Below are 14,993 nucleotides of genomic sequence, written 5' to 3'. Positions count from 1 at the left end.
CGGGGTTTTTTAAAATGCTGGGGGTGGGAAGAAAAGCCCTTGTCCCCCCCCCCCCCAGCCTTCAGAAGAGGTCCGGGGACAGACTGTCCCCGGACCTGGTCGGAAGGCGGTTTCCCTAGGAACGCATTAATTGATTTTCAATGCATTCCTATGGAAAACCGTGCATCGCAAGACGAAAAAACCGCAAGACGAAGAGAATTGCGGAACGAATTAATTTCGTCTTGCGAGGCACCACTGTATAATCAAACAGTTTTTCTTCCAAATCTTTATAAAAATCAGTCTTGTTTCCATTTGGTGCATAGATCCCGACTGTTATTATTTTTTCACCTTGCCACTTGATCTGGAATGCAATTATTCTTCCTTCTTCATCTTTGAAAATTTGCTGAGCTTCAATTTTATTTCTTATATAAAATACCACCCCTCTCTTTTTGTTTTTGTCTGATGATATAAATTCATTTCCTAGTCTTTTGTTGATCAAAACTCTTCTATGTCTTCTCGCCACATGTGTCTCTTGTAAACATATTATATCCAAATTTTCCTTTTTTAGATATTGTTCAATTTTATGCCGTTTTTTCCTATTGTTCATCCCATTAATATTCCAATTCCATAATTTTAACACCATCTTGGTATCCTAATTAATTACATTTTATTTAAAATTTTATAATCTTTCTTCTTGTACTTCTTCTTCTGTGTTTCTTCCATCTTCTTCTTCTCCCTCTCCCAGTCCACTTTCCCCCGTAGCTCCTGCTCCTGCTGCTGCACCTCTTATTTCTTCATCTTCTGGTCTTAATTCCTTGTATCTTCTCAGAAACTTGCTTGCTTCCTCTGGGCTTGTGTGTTTGTGTTTCTTACTTTTATAGAAAAAAGAGATCCCCTCTGGAAATTCCCACTTGAATTTTATTTTGTTCTTCTTTAAAATTTGCACCAATGGTTTATATGGATCTCTCCGTTTCAACAGTCTGATCGGTATATCTTTAAAAATAATTATATAATTCCCATCGATATTCAATCTTTTCTCTCTGTTCTTCTGCAAGATCATATTTCTCATTTCTCTGTCCTTGAATATAATTAGACAGTCCCCCGGAGATTTCCTTGTCTTAGTTGTTCTTGCCTTCATTCTAAATGCATTTTGCACTGTAATAGCTACCTCCGCTGGTTGAAGTTCTAACCATTGTGCTATTTCTGCAATCAGTGTCTCTTTAATATTTTTACCCTGTATCTCTGGTACAGCTCTCAACCTCAAATTAGTCTCCCGCTGCCTCAATTCATTCATAGCAATCGCATCCAAGACTTCTTCTTGTGTTTTATTAATCTCTGACATTTCTACCTTTATTTTCTCCTCTTCTCACCTCACTTCCCTCATTTCTGTTTTGTCCTCTTCATCCCCTCCTCCAACGTTTGTGTTCTCTTAGTCACATCTTTCAATTGTCCCTTTAGAATCATAGAATCATAGAGTTGGAAGAGACCACAAGGGCCATCAAGTCCAACCCCCTGCCAAGCAGGAAACACCATCAGAGCACTCCTGACATATGGTTGTCAAGCCTCTGCTTAAAGACCTCCAAAGAAGGAGACTCCACCACACTCCTTGGCAGCAAATTCCATGGTCGAACAGCTCTTACTGTCAGGAAGTTCTTCCTAATGTTTAGGTGGAATCTTCTTTCTTGTAGTTTGGATCCATTGCTCCGTGTCCGCTTCTCTGGAGCAGCAGAAAACAACCTTTCTCCCTCCTCTATGTGACATCCTTTTATATATTTGAACATGGCTATCATATCACCCCTTAACCTCCTCTTCTCCAGGCTAAACATGCCCAGCTCCCTTAGCCGTTCCTCATAAGGCATCGTTTCCAGGCCTTTGACCATTTTGGTTGCCCTCCTCTGGACACGTTCCAGTTTGTCAGTGTCCTTCTTGAATTGTGGTGCCCAGAACTGAACACAGTACTCCAGGTGAGGTCTGACCAGAGCAGAATACAGTGGCACTATTACTTCCCTTGATCTAGATGCTATACTCCTATTGATGCAGCCCAGAATTGCATTGGCTTTTTTAGCTGCCGCGTCACACTGTTGGCTCATGTCAAGTTTGTGGTCAACCAAGACTCCTAGATCCTTTTCACATGTACTGCTCTCAAGCCAGGTGTCACCCATCTTGTATTTGTGCCTCTCATTTTTTTTGCCCAAGTGCAATACTTTACATTTCTCCCTGTTAAAATTCATCTTGTTTGTTTTTGCCCATTTCTCTAATCTGTCAAGATCGTTTTGAAGTATGATCCTGTCCTCTGGGGTGTTAGCCACCCCTCCCAGTTTGGTGTCATCTGCAAATTTGATCAGGATGCCCTTGAGTCCATCATCCAAGTCGTTGATAAAGATGTTGAATAAGACCGGGCCCAAGACAGAACCCTGTGGCACCCCACTAGTCACTCTTCTCCAGGATGAAGAGGAACCATTGATGAGCACCCTTTGGGTTCGGTCAGTCAGCCAGTTACAAATCCACTGAGTGGTAGCATAGTCAAGACCGCATTTTACCAGCTTCTTTACAAGAATATCATGGGGCACCTTGTCAAATGCCTTGCTGAAATCAAGGTAGGCTATATCCACTGCGTTCCCTTCATCTACCAGGTTTGTAATTCTGTCAAAAAAGGAGATCAGGTTAGTCTGACATGACTTATTTTTCAGAAATCCATGCTGACTATTGGTGATCACAGCATTCCTTTCTAGGTGCTCACAGACTGTTTGCTTAATGATCTGCTCCAGAATCTTCCCTGCTATTGATGTCAGACTGACTGGGCGGTAATTATTTGGGTCCTCTCTTTTCCCCTTTTTGAAAATAGGGACAACATTTGCCCTCCTCCAGTCTGCAGGGACTTCGCCTGTTCTCCAGGAATTCTCAAAGATGACTGCCAGTGGTTCTGAGATCACATCTGCCAGTTCTTTTAATAATCTGGGATGCAGTTCATCTGGCCCTGGAGACTTGAATACATCTAAACTAGCGAAGTATTCTTGTACTATCTCCTTAGTTATTCTGGGCTGTTTCCTTTGCTGAATCATTTGCTCCAAATTCTTCAGGTCGGGCATTGTTTTCTTTATCGGAAAAGACAGAGGCAAAGAAGGCATTGAGGTGTTCAGCCCTTTCTGTGTCCCCTGTTTGCATTTCACCATCTTCTCCTCTGAGTGACCCCACTGTTTCTTTGTTCTTCCTTTTGCTATGAACATACCCATAAAAGCCTTTTTTGTTGCTTTTAACCTCTCTAGCAAGCCTGAGTTCATTCTGTGCTTTAGCTTTTCTGACTTTGTGTCTACACGTGCTGGCTATTTGTTTGAATTCCTCTTTGGTGGTTTCCCCCCTTTTCCATTTTTTGTAGACATCCTTTTTTAATCTTAACTCAGTTAAAAGTTCTTTAGATAGCCACCCTGGCTTCTTTAGGCACCTTCCATGTTTCCGTCTCATTGGTATTGCCTGACGTTGTGCTTTTAGTATCTCCCTCTTAACAAACTCCCAGCCATCATGAACTCCCTTTCCTTTTAGTATTACTGTCCATGGGATCTCACCCAGCACTTCCCTAAGTTTTATGAAGTCGGCTTTCTTAAAGTCAAGAAATTGAGTCCTAGTATGCTTGGCTGCTCCTTTCCGCTGTATAGTAAACTTCAGAAGAGCATGATCACTCGCGCCTAATGATCCTTCCACTTCTACCCCACTAACCAGATCATCAACATTGGTTAAGACCAGATCTAAAATGGCTGTTCCTCTTGTTGCTTCTTCCACTTTCTGGACAATGAAGTTGTCTGCAAGGCCAGTGAGGAATCTGTTTGACCTTATGCTCTTGGCTGAGTTTGACATCCAACAAATATCCGGGTAATTGAAGTCCCCCATTACTACTATCTCCCTTCCTTTTGCATGCTTGGCCATCTGTTCCAGGAAGGCATCATCTATGTCCTCCGTTTGGCTTGAGGATCTATAGTAAACTCCCACAATGGGGTCACTGTTATTCTTCTCTCCCTTAATTTTGACCCAAATGCTCTCACTTTGGCTTTGAGGTTCTAAATCTTGGATCTCTTCACAGGTATACACATCCCTGACATATAACGCCACTCCTCCTCCTTTTTTGTCTGGTCTGTTTCTCTGAAATAGATTGTATCCCCCCATTATTACATTCCAATCATGGGACTTATCCCACCAGGTTTCAGTGATGCCTATTATGTCATATTTAGTTTGCTGTACCAAGAGCTCAAGCTCATCTTGTTTATTTCCCATGCTTTGCACATTAGTGTACAGACACTGAAGTCCATTAATCATTTCCCAGTGTCTCTTATTTAAGGATTTTTTCCTCCCACCACTTTAATTCATTTACTGTTTCATCATTTTTTTGTGTCCATTTTTCCAATCCCTTTGTCCATTTGTTCTAATTTGGCCTCTAAAATTTTTTCACTCTGCTTTATATCATTTTTAATTTCTCCAAACATTTTCAATATTTCTCCCTTAAAATCTGACTCTTGTTTTGAGCTTCTCCTATGTGCCGGTGTCCCCCCTTCACTTGTTTTTTTCTGCTGGTGCGACATATCTTTTAGTCTCTTCACACTCCTACCAAAGTTAATTAATGCACCAAAATTAGCACAACCAGTATATAAGGCCCAATACAATATTTAGCAAAACCCAATAACATATAAAAACTAACATCGAACTCCTTTGATCAATATATCAACCCAGGTATTTCCTACATCACAAAATAAATTGCCAGAATAAAAATAAAATATAACCCAATATAGATGCTCTTATTATCTTAAAAAATCCCAAAAGAGAGAATATAATCGTGATTGTACTTTTAGCCTTTTTGTTAGGAGAATTCACTAATTCACAGTCCTCAAATTTCAAATTTTTGCCAAGGTTTTAAAACTTTTTATTATTGAAGAGATGATAGAAAGACAAAAATCTTCTTGCCGCCACTTAGGCTAATTCCAATCCGTCCTTTCGAAAATAAAATGCAACAGGGGAAGAAAAGGACCAAACCATAAAAAAGTAAAAAATAATATATTTTCTCAGTTTTGTTATTGCCAGTTATTTTAGATTTTAATTATACTCCAATTATAATCCAATGTAGTCTTCAAACTCTCCAATCCCAGATTAGTCCAAGGAAGGAAGTAAAGAAGAAGTAGCAGAAAACCATAAAATAAGTCCCACCCAAAAAAAAAAAGGGAAACAACAACAAAAACAAAAATTATATCCAGAGCAGGATTCTTCTGAGGGACGATCTCAATCAGTTACCAGCCTTATCCATTCATTAAAACCACTCTACACAACTTCTGCAATGGTGTTATACTCCAATGACAAGGGAAGGAAGGGGGAGGGGGAGGGGGAGCAGTGTTTTTTTAGAAGTTAATTTTGATGCTCACCATCAACCCTTAAAACCTGTGGCATTGTTCAGTTTCAAAAGTCAGATTATTATAATCTATTACAGTGCATAAAACTTCCCCTTTTGTCTGTTAAAATATTCACTTCTCCAAAAACGTTGCTGTTATTTTTCCAGAGTACAGCAATGTAACAATGGCGACGGAAGTCCTTACATCCAGTTGCGCAGTTCTTTATTAAAAGTGAAACTAAGAATTCCTTCTAATCTCGTCTCTTTCTTTCCCCCACCAACACACTGAAGATTTGCAAAAAAATAACAGTCAAACGTCCCTCTGCTTCCTCTTCTGTTTCTTTTTTATCTTATTGCTAGTTCTTAGCTATTTTCTTAGCTTAGAAGTTTTAGAGGAGAAAGTGGCAACGACCGCTAGCCATTACTCACATAGCTCGCTCCCGCTCTGCTGACAGTTCTGTATCTGTTTTCAATTGCAGATACAGCTGAACTCCACGTTTAATTCTTTTTGCTCCAAAACCTTCCTTTAGCCTTGAACTTCCAAATTCTATCCCAATTAGGTCCGAATTTCTTAAGCTTGAGTGTCGGTCGCTTCCCTTGCAAGTTCGGGGCTACGATTTTTAGAGGATAGTTAATGGCTTCCCTCTGCCTGCTTCTCTCTCCGCCGTACTCTTCACCCTTACAGGGCTACCTGACGGCCAGGCGATTTGCAAATTGGCTTGCCGGGAACCAATTCAATAAAAATCCTTCCTTAAGTAAAGTTACTTTCTGTTTCTTTGTCCTTCAAATGGAATTTCCCCTTTCACGTGGCTGGAGGACCAGACGGGGAGACTGCCATAGAGTGTCAGGAAGAAAGGCACAAAAAGTAAAGAAGGGAATGAAACCTCCAAAACACGGAGAGAGCAGAAAGGGAGGGAGGGAGAGCAGATAAAAAAGAGAGAAGGGGGGAATAAGGGTGGGGGAAGGGGATACACGAGGGGCGATAGAGTAAGGAAAGGGAGGGGAAAAGATCAGGAAAGAAGAAGAGGGGGGAGAGGGGTGGAAAACAGGAGTAAGAAGTAAAGATAAAAATAAAAGTCAAAGACTTATTCTTCGTGTTGTATTCCAAATACAAAATCTTCTTTTTCCGGTTCCTTATCAGCTTAAGCCATAAATTCTCCACTCAAGACCGATAATCAAGCATTATAAAGCGTACTGTTTATCTCCTCCCCCACATAGAGGGCGAAAAAAGCAAAGGAGAGGCTCAGATAGAACTTCAGCAGATATTCACAGCAATTCACAGCAATCCCCCAGTCTCTTCTTTCTTGCTCCTGCAAACGTACCGACTGTTACTCCAACATAGACTTCTGCCCAACCTCTTCACAAACAGCAGGAAAAAAGCAGAGTTCACGGGTGTTCACTGGTGGGCATTTTAAGCTCACTCTCCGACCCCTGGCCCAGGACGCTTCAACCAAGACGATACCAAGAAGTTTTTCCTCCCCTTCTATGCCTCTCTGTTGTTTCCCCACAAATCGTTACCTCGGAACATAGTAACCAAGGATTTTCTGCGAACCTCACTTGGCGGCTGCTTTCTTACTTTCAGTCCTCTCTCAGTCTTCCGCCAGACGCCATTTTCTCCCTACCGCTGGGACGGACTCCCTTTTTTCACCCTCAGCCCTCCGCATCTTGTTAATTTTCTTTTCTAAAATCCGCAGATAATAACTGCTTTAGTTTTAGTCCAGATTTGCTTTCTTTGTTTGGAAGCTGGCCGCTTTCAGTCGAAGCTTGAGACTGCAGAGCGCGGGGTCTGCTGCTTCCCCTCAGTGCCTGCAGCTCAATCCCGTCCCCGAGCTTAAGTTTAGCTTTAAAGCCTGTGAAACAGGAGAGAACGCCCAGGCTCTGCCAGGTACTCTGCCCCCCAAGATACTCCTCTCAGGGTATGGAGGTCCACGTAGCCTTCGTAGCCCCTCTAAAGCCCCCACACTACTCGAGACCCCCCTGAGGGCTGATCGCAGCTCAACCGGAAGCCCCCATCCACCTCAATCTCTTAATGAATCACCTGCACAGCCCCATTGGCCTCAGGAGGTCCATACGGACGATGTGAGACCCAGGTCTACATCTTTTCCAGGGGCGGTGGCCTGGGTCAGTCAGAGAACTAGTGACAAGGCTTGGTGCTTGGCGCCAGCTGAATGGGTGCTCAGGGAAGCTCCTGTTCTGGGAGATGGACCTCCATCTACATGCCTTGCATTGCATGGAGAGAGCAGGAGAAGTGGAAGGAAAGCAGCTGGCACATGGAAATCCCAGGCGGAAACACCCACCCCAATGGTTCTTTATAATGATGATGTGCTGCCTGATCTCAGGCCCGTCTTTTGACCCAGGACTACCCTAATCTGGCAGTGAATATTAGCTGGATATTAAGGGCAAATAGATAACTGTACGTAATAGAAACTTCAACCTTGAATACGTAGTATTGAATCATTAATGGCCTGAAGTTGTGTTATTTCTGGAGACATGAATTTATTCCGGTTCTGTCTCAAATATCATAATTATAGGATGTCATGGGATGTTAGAGGAGCGGTAGTTCCTTTAGTGGGGGACATTGTCATGCACCTTCTGCAGTAAATTATCCACCCTTGGTGCCCACCCTGCACTCAGCTCTCACCTGTGGCTTCCAGAAGCTGTCAGCATGCAACAGGGGTTCAAGCAACGGCTTCAACCGGCCGGCTAAACCAGGTGAGGAAAGCTGATGGGTCTCAAATCCTTGGGGGGCTGGGGAATTCTGCTGCACCTGAAGTCAAGCCCTGGTGGATGGAGAGGAGGAGAACAACAGTCAATCCCACAGTCAAGAAGGCAGATTCTGCCCGTGCTGAAGAGGAAAGTGAAGGGCAGGTGGGATCGTCAACCAGGGAAGGGAGCCCATCGAGAAGGAAAACTCTGGTCCTAAACATTCGCGGCCTCGTGAGTTATTTTCAGGAGAAGAAAAGGCTATGGAGGGAAACCTGACACAAATCTTGAGTGGAGTTTCTAAGATGCTTGGATAGTGTCCTGCACACCTCCTGCCAGCAACTCCTGCAGCCAAGCTGGTGCCAAACACACTGCTCTGCTGAGAAGGGGGTCTTCTTGTCTAGGCAGCCCAGGACCCCCAAACACACTGCCCAGGCTGCCATTGCTGCTAACACAGCAGTTTCAGGTGGAGAAATCAGCTCAGACCTGTGTATCAAAGTCTCTCTGATGTGGTGCAAGGGAAACAGAAGCGCTATTTACATCATACAGCACTGTAAAAGTATTCAAAATATTTGGTTTTTGAAGAAAAGACCACCATGTATCAGGTGGCCCCTTGAAAGCTAATGAATGTATTGTGCCTGGAGCTTTTGGGGGTGCAGGACCAGGAAAGCTTCTGCAACCATTAACCTTCCAATTGGGATTCAGGCCTCATCATGGAACTCACACTGCCCTGGTTGCTGTGACTGATGTTCTCTGAATGGTCTGAGGGGGAAGCTGTTTCCTGTTTCTGCTAAATCTCTCAGTGGCTTTGGAGACCTTTGGCCATGGTGTCCTTCTGGACCCTATAGGGGAGATGGGGGAACTGCTGTGCAGTGGTTCCCTCCTTCCTCCTGGGCCATGTCCAGAAAGTGGGGGGGGGATGAGTGTTCAGACCCCTGGGCTCTCACTTGTGGGGAGCCTCAAGACTCCATCCTCTCCCCCATGCTTTTTAATATCTATATGAAGCTGGTGGGAGAGATCATCAGGGGTTTTGGGCTGGGTGTTCACCAGTATGTGGGTGATACCCAGCTCTTCTTCTCATTTAAATCGGAACCAGTGAAGGTGGTGAATGCCCTGTGTTGGTGCCTGGAGGTGGTTTGAGGATGGGTGGCAGCTAACAGATTGAGGTTGAATCCTGACAAGACAGAAGTACTGTCCCTGGAGGACGGTCAGATGTGGAGGATTCCCTGGTCCTGAATGGGGTAACTGTGGCCCTAAAGGACCAGGGGCACAGCCTGTGGGTCATTTTGGACTCACAGCTGTCCATGGAGGCGCAGGTCAGTTCTGTGTCCACGTCAGTTCTGTCTGCCAGCTCCATCTGGTACACTGGATGAGACCCTCCCTGCCCTCGGACTGTCTTACCAGAGTGGCGCATGCTCTGGTTATCTCCAGTTTGGACTACTGTCATGTGTTGTACATGGGGCTACCTTTGAAGGTGACTCAGAAACTGCAACTAATACAGAATGCGGCAGCTGGACTAGTAACTGGGAGCAGCCGCGGAAACCACATATCACTTGTGCTAAAGGATCTTCCCTGGCTCCCAGCACATTTCCAAGTACAATTCACACTGTTGGTGCTGACCTTTAAAGTGTCATAGTTGCATTTTTCAGGCATAGAAAAGTATTGATCTAATGTAGAGAGATCCATCATTCCTGGTCTATTGCTTCAAGAAGGTTCTGGTGGTTTTGCTCTGTGTGATTCAAAGCTGGAGTTTTCTCTAGCTGGAACATTTTAGCTGATCAGGGAGTTTCCTTTCTGCTGAGAGCAGGTGGTGGAATAAGTTGTTATGAGATTATGCTGAACCTTCCTTGATTTTGGGAACCAGATGAAGCTGGTTAAATTGGAGTGAGCCAGGCTTGTTATCCCGTCCCAACGTTACTCTGACACTGAATTGTTTATAAATTGCAGTATTGAAAGGCGCCTGGTCCCACTTCCTATTCTGCTATTTCTCTACTCTGCTTGTGTGTGTCTTACTTGAGTGTAAGATTCAGGCAGGTAGCCGTATTGGTCTGACGCAGTCAAAATTAATAAAAAAGGAATTTCAGAAATACTTGAAAGACTTATTGCTGAAAAGAGACTTGAAAGAGAAGTTGCTGAATTACAACTTATTACTAAACTGAAAACAACGGAGAGACCTGGTCTGAATAGAGATATTGGATTCTTGTCTCATTACACATACTAAAGCTATTTTTGGTCATCTGCATACTATCCCTTGCTTTTTCCTGTAGGACTAATTGCAGTCATTAACAGTTGTCAACAGCTTTACCATACCCATCTCCTACTACCCTTCTGAGGAAAACCCCACCCCACCCTCCCACTATATATAAGGGTCTGTCTAGCGACTTCTGTTTCAGTGTATCTGAAGACGTTTGCATGCACACCAAAGGTTATACCCAGGACAATCTTAGTTGGTCTCTAAGGAGCTACTGGACATTTCTTTTTATTTACTTGAGTGCTGCTTTGGTATGCCAAGTTAGGTTTCTATTTAAGTTAGGGCTTTGCTATGTTTAGAATCCTGTTATGCTTCTTTGCATTCAGTAATAAATTTATTTGCTGAATAAAATGTTTGCTGCCTCTTTGCGTTTTTTCCTACTCTGCTAAATATACGTCGGACTTGCTCTGGAGGTCATTATGGAGGAGCAAGATCTGCGAGCTGAAGTCTTCAACAGCCTCGGCCCTGTAGAGCTGAAGGAGCGTCTCCACCCCCATGGCTCAGTCTGGACACTGAGGTCCTCTTCTGAGGGTCTTCTGCTGGTTCCTTGCCTGCGAGAAGCGAAGTTACAGGGAACCAGGCAGAGGGCAAGGAAATGGGCAGCTACCTGACATTTGGAAGACAGCCGAAGGCAGCCCTGTATCGGGAGGATTTTAATGTTTGATGTTTTACTGTTTTTTATATGTGCTGTAACCTGCCCAGAGGGGCTGTGGAAACCCAACCAGAAAATGGGTCGTTTGACTGGGAAGATTCATGCAGTCGCTGTCATCGGATGCTGAAGGATTGTATCTCAGCTTGTCAGTCCCTCTGACATTGCCTACAAAGAATAGGCGGAACAGAAATGCTTTTGAGGTGCAACTTCTGTATCATTCCTGAGAACCATTCCATGGACTCTGCACCCCCGTTTCTGATGACAGGTGTACATTATCCTCATCCTCAGTGGAAAAGACACTTAAAGATGGAAGCCTGAGAGAGAGGAAAAGGTTTCTCTGGTCGCGGAGGGAGAAGCCAAGGCGGCCCCTCCGGAGATCCCCAGCGGGCACCACCATGGAGAAGTCTCCCCAAAGACTGGTTTCCTATCTCTCCCTCCCCCAATGCTGCCCTTCCCTGCCCCAGGGATGCTCCCCCTCCCCACTTCCTCGATTCCCTCCCTCTGTCCCAGAGTCTCCCCTGCACCCAGAGGCCCCGCACCCCTTGGCGCGGCTCACCCCTCGCCCTGCGACCCCCATTTCTCCGTCCAGAAGGGCCCCCCAAGACGAGCAGGGGAGGGACAGGGGGGGTCTCTATCCAGGCATCCCTCACTCCCATTAACCCTTTCATGGCCCACCTCTCTCCGCGCGGAACCCACAGCGCCCCAGGGATGCCTGCGCGGGGAAAACGGGGCGAGGGCGCTTCGCTGGGATCCCCTGGGTGGGCTTCCTAAGGGTCCAAGGAAAGCCCCCTTCGCAGCACGCGCGCAGGGATCCAGGCCCCACGGAAGGCGCTTTGGGGAGCTGGCGGGGGTCTCTGAATCCTTCTCTCCCGTCTCCCCTTTCCCCTCCCCCGCGACCCCTTTACCTCTTTGTCCTCGCTCCCGATTCTCCTTTTCTTTCCCGCAACATCCGGGGGGGGGTCCTTCCGCCCCTCCTCCCTTTTCCGAAGCGCCCCCCCCCCAGTTACGGCGCAGAGCAGCAATCCGGCGCAGAAGCTCCACGTCCGGGAGAAGCAGGCAGTTCGGGAGGGGGGCTCTCTCCGCTCATTCCGGAAACAGAAGCCGGATTGCGGGGAGGAGGAGCAGAAGGAAGAGGTGCGACATACGGGGGTGGGGGGAATTGAGGATTGTGGGGGCGGCGTGAAAGCAGGTTGTGCCGGGAAGGCAGGGAAAGAATTGTTTGCGGGGGAGAGAAAAAGGTTTTCCCCCTCCTCACTTACTTCTGGGGATCAGGAGAGCGCGGGAGGGGCAATCCAGCTGCAAAGTGCCCCCCCCCTACAATGTTTACATTGCAAAATCCTTCCCTCCCCCCGCCCCACACGCCATGATCTTAGATCCATTCCATGTTTTAGGTATTGGTGCACATTGAGCAGCGGGTTGGGGTCTGTGACTCCTGTGTTACGGGGAAAATGGGGCACACACACACACACAGAGAGAGAGAGAGAGAGAGAGAGAGAGAGAGAGAGAGAGAGAGAGAGAGAGAGAGAGAGAGCCGACACAATTCCTCCCTTGTGTCTCCGTCGGAGGTAGCACAATGCGGCCCGGAAGAAAGCAAGGCAGCTGTTGATCTGTTTGCAGGCAGAGCCCCCCCCCCCCATGCAAGGAATGAAGCAGCCCAGAACTAAAGCGCGTTGCAATTTGTACACCCTCAAATAATCGCCCCCCCCTGTCATAGAGAGAGCACCCCAAAAACATCCCCGGTTGTGCCACAAAGTGAGTTGTACATGGAAATCAGATCAGAGTCCGAGTTCGTGTTTTGGCAACATGACAAGTCTGTCTGCCCGTCGGGATGCCTGGCGATTCCTGCTCCCTGCCTTTTCCTGGCCAGCCTGAGAGATCACTGGAAAGGGAGGATTTCTTGACTCCAGAATCCATCACCGCAGACCCGTTTCATTCAGGCCTAGAGATCTGCTCTTTCGCCCAGTCTGCTTGGATCATGTGGATCATTAATGGATTATATGGATCATCCATGATGTCATACCCGTCTCACGGAGGGGGGCGGGCTCAGGATGAATCTCCTGCCACGTGACTGGGGGAGTCTGGGGGCTGACGGGGGTCAGACAGGGCTGCTGTTTTGCTCTCCTTACTATTTCTGCTCAGCTTTACTGAAATGGGTGGATTCATTGAGGAAAGGGGGTACATTGTAAAGAGGCAAATGTGTCTACTTTGTTACCACCCAGTGAGTTGTATTGCAAAGGCCATTTGCAGAAAGGCTCCAATTGTATCACCTGCGGCTACATGCCGGAGTTTGGGTCTTTTTGCGGAAATGTGTCTGTGTAGATGCACTCATCCCCGTGCATTTATAATGGCAAGACATTAAATCCCATAAGATCCACAAGCACCAAAACCATAAGCCCACATAGGAGCCCAAAAGGACAGAACAAAGCAGCCCTATCAAAAGAGGCTGTCTAACAACAAGAACATCAACATGTTTTTTTGTCCCCACCCATCAGACCGGATTGCTCCAACCAAAAGAAGAGAAGAAAACATAACCCAACATAAATCATTAAAAGCTTCCCGATACGGAGCTGCTTTCAGGTGTCAATGGAGGCCGTATAATGGTTTATCTCCTTGACATCTGATGGGAGGGTGTTCCACAGGGCAGGCGCCACTACCGAGAAGGCCCTCTGCCTAGTTCCCTGTAACCTCACTTCTCGCACTGAGGGACCTGCCAGAAGACCCTCGGAGCTGGACCTCGGTGTCCGGGCTGAGCAATGGGGGTGGAGACGCTCCTTCAGGTCTACTGGGCTGAGACCATTTAGGGCTTTCAAGGTCAGCGGACCTGGAGCCAGTGAAGATTTCTTAGGACCCTTGTTCAGGGGCCAGCTGTTAGGGGGCCTTTCAGCTGCTGTCCAAAACTGAATGTACCCCTTGCCGGAAGTAATCCATAAGCCTCTCCTCCTCCGCCTTCTCGGGATGCCATTGGTGCGCGATGCTCCGGCTCTCGAGAGAGGGAAAGGCATGAGTTGGGTGCGCTCGGCTTGCCAAGGGTTAAACAGAAACAAGCTAGATTCCAAGACAGGAAAGTAAGACGGGGGGAGGGCAGGGTCCTCCAGAGCGAAAGCCCAATCCCCCCTTTCCTGCAAGTAGTCGGGTGTGGGGGGGTCTCGTTGGTTCGGCTCTGCAGAGGCTGCCTGGGAGCGCCTGCTGGGATCCGGTGAGTCTCCTCTCTTCCAGGATAGGGCCCATGGGGAGAGCGGGGGTCCCAGCGCTGCATGGTGAGAGGGGGGGAAGTCAGGGCCCGGAGCGTCGCAGGAGGGCGGCAGCTCTGCTCTTCCTTTGCATGGATGCGCTGCTGGCCCCTTGGGGAGGGGTCTGGGGTCCAGGAGCGGGGAAATGCATGCAGAGAAAACCCATTCAGATGTATGGTTGTTGTTTAGTCGTTTAGTCGTGTCTGACTCTTCATGACCCCCTGGAACAGAGCACGCCAGGCACTTCTGTCTTCCCCTGCCTTATCTCCTCCTGGCACCTGAGTATTATTGGCCATATCTAGGAGTCCCTTAGGAGTCCTAAGGGACGGGGGTGGCACTGTGGGTTAAACCACTGAGCCTAGGAGTTGCCGATCAGAAGGTTGGCGGTTCGAAGCCCCGCGATGGGGTGAGCTCCCATCCCTCCTGTTGCTCGGTCCCTGCTCCGCTCCCATCACTCCCGTTGCTCGGTCCCTGCTCCTGCCAACCTAGCAGTTTGAAAGCATGTCAAAGTACAAGTAGATAAATAGGTACCGCTCCGGCGGGAAAGTGAAGGGTGTTTCCGTGCTCTGCTCTGGTTCGCCAGAAGCAGCTTAGTAGCCAGAAGCTACTTTGATACGGCAGACTGCAGAAGAAGCCAAGGAAAAGGCAGCTGTTGTGGAAGGTAAAATTACACAATTGGAAAAAGAGAGTGTACCAGTCCTACAGAGGCAACTTGAGGATCATAGGTTGACGCTTTCTATGATTGAGCTTAAGGAAAAACAGACGAATTTGAGGATCAGAGCTCTACCTGAATTGGAGAAGGATAGTTTA

At 46.9% G+C, this 14,993-nt stretch overlaps 1 long non-coding RNA gene across 1 annotated transcript; it reads right to left on the bottom strand.

Moving 5' to 3' along the window:
* Positions 1-425: 425 nt before the first annotated feature.
* Positions 426-6,275, bottom strand: LOC310687101. The gene is made up of 2 exons (XR_014516220.1): positions 4,329-6,275; positions 426-1,431 (listed from the first exon to the last, which is right to left on the bottom strand). It is a non-coding gene; the product is annotated as an uncharacterized lncRNA (long non-coding RNA).
* Between the last annotated feature and the right edge of the window lie 8,718 nt (positions 6,276-14,993).

Source organism: Podarcis liolepis (assembly GCF_965112155.1).
Source record: "Podarcis liolepis genome assembly, chromosome: 10".
Taxonomy (NCBI): Eukaryota; Metazoa; Chordata; class Lepidosauria; order Squamata; family Lacertidae; genus Podarcis; species Podarcis liolepis.
This window is presented reverse-complemented; position numbering and strand designations above follow the sequence as displayed.